The sequence below is a fragment of the Lagopus muta genome, chromosome 1 (genome assembly GCF_023343835.1).
Source record: "Lagopus muta isolate bLagMut1 chromosome 1, bLagMut1 primary, whole genome shotgun sequence".
NCBI classification, from domain to species: domain Eukaryota; kingdom Metazoa; phylum Chordata; class Aves; order Galliformes; family Phasianidae; genus Lagopus; species Lagopus muta.
The window spans coordinates 126,497,582-126,505,900 of NC_064433.1; the positions used below are offsets into that span (position 1 = coordinate 126,497,582).

Sequence of the window (8,319 nt, forward strand, 5' to 3'; positions counted from 1 at the left end):
GTCTATGCTAGCTTGTCCCCTTTCTTTATTTTCTGTGTATTTTGTATGAATCAACACAACTGAAGATGAACTGTGAGATATTTGAACAATGGTGTGGAGGCCTGCGCTAAAATGAGGAATCACAGGAAGTCTGTGGAGTTGTTTCAAGCTATGCAACTGTCAGACTCATCTCTTGAATACTGTGTTGATTCCTCATTAACATTATTAAGACTCATGAGGTAGGGGAAAATGGCTTATAAATATTGAAATTATTATTTTAGATATTTTCCTGTCTGTAATTGTGAACATAGTACTGTCATAGGTATTATGATCTCCAGAATACTATCTCTTATTTTTCTTCATCTTCATTGTTTCTCTTCTTTTACTCTATCTGCTGTATTCAGCTTGTGGGGGGTGGAGATGCTAACTTTTGACACAGATCACCTGTGGTTGTTAAGTGCAAGTGTTTCGAGCAGTGAGATGGACTTTAGCAGACCAATGTAAAACACTTTATCTGTGGTATGCCTGGAATTGGCTCACACACTTGCAAGGTAAGACCATCATTTTGACAACAGGTTGATGGCTTGGTTGGAGGATGGAGCCCCGTGGAGACAGGACAGCCTTGCTCTGTCCAAAACTCCCCTATTTGCCGCAGGAGAATTGACTGCAAACTTGTTTATGTTAAAGGTCTTTACTGAAAATTCTTTTGTTGCAAAATTGCTGACAAACTTGTGATAGCTAACAGGTATATCTAATGTGTGAAAGAGGATGCCTGAGAGAAGCTCTCACTGGCTTTGAAACTTTGATACTTTGAAACTTAAGGACAAGCACTCTCACAGACCAAGGACCTCTCTCCTCTCCCCATTGACTGGACCAATGCTGGAATCCCAGCTGGTGATCTCTTTCTCTGTCCCTACCCCCTTGCCTCCCTTTTCTTTCTTTTTCTCTTGTTAAATTGTAAAGTAATGCAAGGCTCACTTTGATTTCTTATATGTTTACACAATTTAGACAGACATAATTGTAATACTTTTAATGTAATTGTAGTACAGAGATTCTCATTGAAATTGATTATCATGTTTGGACCTTGAGTGTCATTTTACCTTAATCTAATAGGTAAATTTGTGAATCTGGTCATTCCTCCCTCCCTTCTGTAGTGGGATGTAACAGACTTTCAAGTTTGTAACATTTTATATAAGCTACATTTAATGACTTAAATGTCATAGCTTCCTTGCAATACTGCAGAACGCATGTTAGATGAAGTTGTATTGTTGAAAGATATTGCATGGTTAAGAATAGTTTCAGAGCTTGTAAATATTATTACATGGTTGTTTTGTTGTTGTTTGTTTGTTTGTTTGTTTTACTTCTGCAAATAAAGGCTTAGGTCTCAGCAGGTTTTGCTCTTGACTTTCAGAACTATGTGCAGGTTTCATATGCTGTTAGTGCTACTGAGGAAGCATACCTAAAATCTGCAGAAACAACTCATTTAAAAACTATGAGAACATCCTATATGTCAAGTTGCAATTTCATTTTTATTCCCTTGGAGAACTTTTCCTCTGTGGAACATTATGGAAAATAGAAGGCAGAAAAAGAAGTCTATAGGGATCCTAACAGGGGACTTATTCCCATCAGAAGGTTTGTTGATGCTCAAAATGAAAACAAACAAAATCAAAACAAAATAAAGAAACAGCAGCTAGGGCAGAAATAAGACACTGGGTAGTGTGCACATGAAAAAAATGTTCATACTTTCCTGCAAAAAATAGTCCACTGGTTACAATTTGTCTGTAACTATGATGCAGATTGACATACCAATAACATAATTACTTTTCAGCTTGCTGCCCAAATGTCTTCCAACACAAGGGGCCAACAATGAAATCAGAATTTGTTGGAATAAACTTTTGACATTTAGATATTTCAGCTTGGTTATTTGCTACAGAGATTCAAAATATGCATTGCTATATCAGAAAATCTTTATTTAGTCTTGAAAAGAAAAAAATGAAATTTAATGTTAAATTTTAAGTTTTACATTCTTTCTCTTGTTATGCATATGACTTTCTCACTGTTACTCCTGGACTGAACTGTAGTGACCTGTTCGTCCAGACTAATAGTTACCTTCTAGTTTTATTTGTGTATATAATAGAATTTATGACTTCTGAAATGAAATATGTAGGCTTAGCTAATATTCTTAGGGACTACATTTCTAGATTATGAGGGTTTGCAAGTAGGAATCAGTCTGAGGAGAGTCAGTGGAGGTGGTGACACACTTTTTCTTTGAATTATGCCCTTGGAGTACAAACAATACTTGTCCTTCCCACAGAACCTGGCCATACATCTTGTTTGTAGTGATTTTTTCCAAAACCTTTTCACACTTAAAATTCTCTGATTTTTTTTGCTCACTTCTGTGTCATTTTTTTTTTTTTTAAACTACAGACGGATCTTTTTAAAGGATGTACGTAATGTGCCAGACAAGAATATCGTGCCTGAAAACTGATTTTTCAGTTACATTTAGCAAAAGTATATAATATATAGATCTGCTCTCTAAAATGGAGTCTTCCATGTCAAGGCGAAACTGTTAACATGATTCTTTATTGTTTGGGAAAAAAAAAAGTTAATGCAAATTCTGCATAAAATGCTTTTACAAAACATATTTCTCAATAGAGCAAAAACAGATAGATCTTTAATCCTATTTGTTGTTTTCAATTTGCAAAGCTTTCCCAGGAGACTACAAACTTTACTAGTTAATGGCACAGGCTTGTGCTTAATGTGAGCTGATTAAATTCTAGTTTATAGTTACCAATTAGAGAAACCAATTACAGTTCCAAACCGTGTCAACAGAGATTGACCTAATCTGATCCTAGGTAATCTGTTACATAAACAAATTCTGTTTATACAGAACAAATTGATTTTGAGCTAAAGAATATGCAATACACAATGTAAACTGCAGACTGTACTTTTCCTATGAAAATGTCTTCAAGCGTATTATTTAGAATGATATTGCAATGCAGAGGGTTTCCCTGGAAAAAAAAGCATGCTTGGATAATATGGATAATTTAATACAGTAGCTACTATTTTCTGCTGAGAATCCTTTGTATTAAGCTGTTTTTTTTTGTTTTTTTTGTTTTGTTTTGTTTTGTTTTGTTTCTGTCAGATAAACTATAATGTAAGCATTTATTAGAAGAGATTTAAGAATATGGGTTTAAAGCCTGAATTTCAAAAGTTTACTGTATTATTAGAATTGAGAAGTGTATGGTTACTCATGCCAAATTTTTGAATATGCTAGCAATTTCTGATTTTTAGTTTATTTATTTATTTAATATCTTTAAGTTGTGAGTGGCATAACTTTGGATTTCTCAGAGGATGTTGGCACTTACAAAGATCGTAAATTTAGAACAATATATAAAAAGTCCACAAGTTTATGTTTTCTTGAATAGCAAGAGATTCAGACACAGCACTGGGCAAACAAGAAAACAAACAAAAATGAACAAACAACAGCAACTAGAAGAACAAAAAAAAACAAGGCACCCTAATGCTGGATATAAATTCCAGATAGCAATTCTGTCACAGGGTGGGAGAAGAAGATGAAATCTATGAAATCAAGATTGTTGATTTTGAAAACAGAGGGATGAAATCTCTCACAGGAGAACAGAAGGAAGACAGTGAATAAAAATATCTTGGTGAAACTTTATAGAAGCTGTGTCGTTGGGAGGCAATGCAACAAAGCTGTACACTTCTGAAGGTAAAATTATGATAAATCATTTGACGATAAAAGCAGTAGAAAAGACTGACTTAAGAAAGTAGTACTAGTAAGTAAAAAAACTAACCTTCAGCAGCAGTTACTTTGTAAGGAATATCTGGTTGTCAACTGAAGGATGTTCTTACTCTTATTATCTCAGATAAAGAGAGATGAAAACCAATTGGAGAGAACAGTTCTCTAATTCAATCTAAGCAGATTCTGACTCAAGTTGGAACCCATCTGCTTTACAATAGAGTTACATAAATTATCTCATTTATCTACAAAATATTTGTCAGTAGGCATTCCTAAGTAAATAAATAAGACACACCAAATATCCACAAATACTTTAAGCTCCTGCAGTTCTATAAAGAACGAAGAAATATCTTGCTAAATGCTAATGTGCATGTTTTCATTTTATGTTAATTTATTCAGAAGGCAGATAATTGAATACTACATTATGTTATACTATAACATGGAAAAAATGTACAGCAGAGTAAGGAACAGCAAGGTGAAATCCCAGTGCAGCTTTTAAAACAATTACTTCAGTCTGCAAATTTATATTTTTACTGAATACAGATGAAATATAAAGTACAGTAAAATGTGATAGCCAAGGCAGTGTGTGGCGTGGAAACTGTACAGTGGATGAAGTGCAGTTCCTACATTTATTCCTAGATTCTAGATGATCTATGTCAGTATATTATATCTATTGCATTTTTGTGCTCTCCTAGTAATTTCTCCCTGCACCAGTGTTTTTTTGTTTGTTTGTTTGTTTGTTTTTAAAGAATGTTTGCAGGGCTTTTTTTATATTGAATAATAGTTCTCAATCTTTATTTCAGGACTAATGGAGTTCATGCAAACAAAAAATGGATCTTATGTTGTCATTATGGTCCAAGAAAGATGGGTGAACTCTAACTTCTTAACTTTTCTATAATTAGATAGTTACTTGCATTCAGTGCAGCAGAAGTATTTTTCGATTTACTTATAGCAGTGTCTTGAACTTGATTTGTAATTCTCTGTAATGGAAAAAATATTGATATTTAAGATTCAAGAAGTCTTCTGACTAATAGCTTGCAGTCTGTGATTGTTTCAAATCCCCACTTCTGAGCTAAGTTAGTACCACGTACGCATCTTATACAGGCTGCACCAAGAGCCACCTCTGCGTATTGTTAAATGTAGCAGTTACCAAGCTGCTTGAGGAGTCCATCCCTCCCAGCCATGGATACTCAGACTTATTAACATATAAATGATTGTCTGGCGTCCATTCTTCACAAGAGTGCACATCTGGCTCTGTTAATAAATGAGATTCTTCACCTCTTTCCTTTCTTTAAAATGAGACATAAGTGGGTTCTCTGAAACCCTGCAGGAGACGATAGACGGGGATTTTGCTACTTAGCAGACTTTCCCTAGGATCACAGCTAGCAAAGTTTCCACCTGATTTTATTTAGATTGTTCTTGTGTTATGACATGCTGGCATTCTCTGAGAGCTGTAATTGGAGTAACTTAAAACAAATTCAGTCTGGGCATACCTGAAGTATGTATTTGAAAACATGCATCATCTAAGCATTGTGAGTTAATTATTTTTCCAAGATATCCTGCATGACAGCAATCCAAACTAGATAATAGAATTTGCAGTTATATTTGCACGTAAGTATTCTTAAGCACATTCCGTGTATGTAAGTGTCCATACTGGTAATTTGAACTGAGTGCACTCTTTGGCACTGACACAAGCCAGTGGCATACAGCTTGAATCTACATGGGTAAAACAGACACTGGATTGATTCTGCGCCACCTGGAAGCTACTAAACCTTCAAGTCAGGAGCCTGCTTGATCTCCCATGTCTGATGGTTTACAAATAAGCAAGCTGTGGCTGCTCTCAGACAATTGCATTCCCCCTTGATAATATTTTGGGTCAAAATATGAAAACAGGCACAGATTTACATTACTGTCTGCATAGATAAATCTAAAATGTGTGGTTGAATTGTGTTTATAAACAAATGTTCAGAAGATTCAGATACCTGGTAAGTAAATTAAGTACATTCTATGATTACGTTAAAAACCATCTCTCCATGTCTTTTCTGTTGCTTGTAATTGAAAACAATGATATTTGAAAGCATTTTGTTAAAAAGTACAGAATGGATTTATCTAGCTATCCTGTGTTGACAGTGGGATAGTAATATATTTGGTGTTTGGTCTCCATAGCAGTGATGATATCAACATGTGTAAATTTAACTGATTGGAATAACATTTCTGTGTTTTTTATGCTTATAGTCTGTCTTTTCTTTGGTAGTTGGATCATGTTATCACACTTGGGTTACTGAAAGTGGATAAAAGCAGAGAGAGTGAAAACATTCTGCAAAACATCACATAACACAGAGTGGTAAGTTTTGCTGTATTCCCTTGTGAAATATTACCTTAAGCATCAGCAACAATCACTTTACCACTACTGATTAAATTAGCTCAGCTCTGAAGGTTCCCTTAAATTAAACAGGGGATTTCAGTATGTGGATTGAAGTAATAAAGATAAAATACAGAGGAAAGCCAAATGTTCAACTGTAAGGGTTTACAGTTATTTATGAAAGAGACCAGTAGGAATTCATAGCAAGAATTTGAGTCATCCTGATTTATTTGGCTTTCTTTCCTATAGCAATCACTACACAGCAAACCTCAGTGTTTAGAGTAGAAAGCAGTTAATAGTAACAGCTTGAAAGCATTAAAGATTTTGCACTGTATACTAGATGGAATGTTGAGCCTACTTTCTATGTCAACATATGATTGAATTGTATATTGGGCACAAAATGGTTTATTAGCTGTTAATTTATCTGAGAGATGGGTCATGTGAATTCGTCTTATAAATTGCTAGAATGTGGTGAAACAGAAGAATTAGTAAAATATTGCCTCATAAATGTATACATTTTCCATACATTTTTTTATTCTTCATTTATGCTCAAACAAAGAATAAGTGGTGAAAACTACACTCAAATTGATATTTTAATTTGTGATTATTGTGGAAATAATTTGAAAACATGCCACTGACTTTAGCATATTAGTGTTTATATCTCACCAGAATACAAATGTAGTATTTTTCTAACTTTTTTTTCAACAGTTTTGCAATGACTTATATACTTATACTTAAGTACATATAGGTATACTTAAAATTATTTAGAATTTCCTTATGAAAATGCTATAAATGAGAACAAAAGCTTTAAAAAAAAAAAAAATGTTCTAGCAACTTACCTTTAACTTACCTCTTTTTTTTTTTTTTTTTTTTTTTTTTTTTCCCCAGAAAGAGAATACTTAATCGATTATGCAAAGTTACCATGAAACTATTGGTAATACTACGGCTGATACAACCCAGGATGTCTAGGATGACCCATTGGGATCCCAAGTTCTTTTCCACAAAGTCCCTGTTTGGCCAGACACCTTTCTGTTCTACCATATGGATTATTCCACTCCAAGATCGTTTTCCTGCTCTGAATATCTTGGGATTCCCTGTCAGATCATTTCCTCTGTTTGTCAGGGTCCATATAAATAGGAACACTATTTACTAGTATGTTTATTGCCCAGTCTTGTCATCATATGCACACTTCATGAGAATACATCCTGTCTTAACACCCTTATCTTTAACAAAGATAAATAGTAATGTCACCACTAGTGATCAAGAATAGAATTGGCAATGAGCAGACAGCCTGACTTCATAGCACTGATGTGCCATGTGCTACTAATGTACAACTCAAAACTAGTTTGGCTTTAAGAATGGTTTTAGGGATGTTTGGGTATCATTTCATATATTTCATAATGCTTGAGTATCATTTACAGACATACTTAACTTCAGTAAGAACCTGTATAATTATTTATACATTTCTCATTATGAGAAATAAGTATATATTAGAAATTTCCACAAATATTAGAGCTATGCAGAATTGTACAGATATTCACATCTATCCATGAGTAGCAAGATTCAAGGGAAGAGGGCCAAAAGATGTGTTCAATTCTTCATGAACAAGTACCATTGTGGTCTTAATTGCCATTTAGATGAATTAAGTCATGGCAGGTTCCTCTTGTTCCACTGTGATGTTGCTCAGAATCTTGATGGCAACATGGGCATTCTGCCAGCAGTGATACCTTAGTTGTTTATAACTGTATTAAGATCATATATATGCTATTTGCACAGCAAGGGCTGCAGCAGGAAATAAAAATATTCCCTGCTGTCTGTGTGCATTTGTAAGATCTAGAAAATGTTGTCATCTGAATACCTCGGCACTGCATTTATAACACAAACTGTTGTAGGAGCCATTAGAGAAATCCCTCAAGGACAACATGATATACACATCACCATGGCTTTTCTTTTTCTGAATCTTTCTTGTCATTACTCCTGAGAAAGTGATGGAAATGGGTCCCTTGACATTTGAGTGGTGTCAGATGGCAATACAAAGAGCAACATTCTCAGCATACAGTGAGGATGAACTCACTACTCAAGCAATCTCAGAATTACATCATGGCTTCATACTTGTAGTGAGTATTCAGGCTATTGAAAAGATACAGAAAATTGTACATGTACAAAAAAAAAAAAAAAAAAAGAGTTCTAAATATAGCTTTGTCTCCTTTTGATG

General features: G+C 34.4%; 1 long non-coding RNA gene across 1 annotated transcript; it reads left to right on the forward strand.

Annotated features, from left to right (window-relative positions):
- The first annotated feature begins 439 nt into the window (after window positions 1-439).
- LOC125685561 (uncharacterized) lies at window positions 440-8,094 on the forward strand. The gene is made up of 3 exons (XR_007373470.1): window positions 440-530; window positions 5,997-6,086; window positions 6,993-8,094. It is a non-coding gene; the product is annotated as an uncharacterized LOC125685561 (long non-coding RNA).
- The last annotated feature ends 225 nt before the right edge of the window (window positions 8,095-8,319 follow it).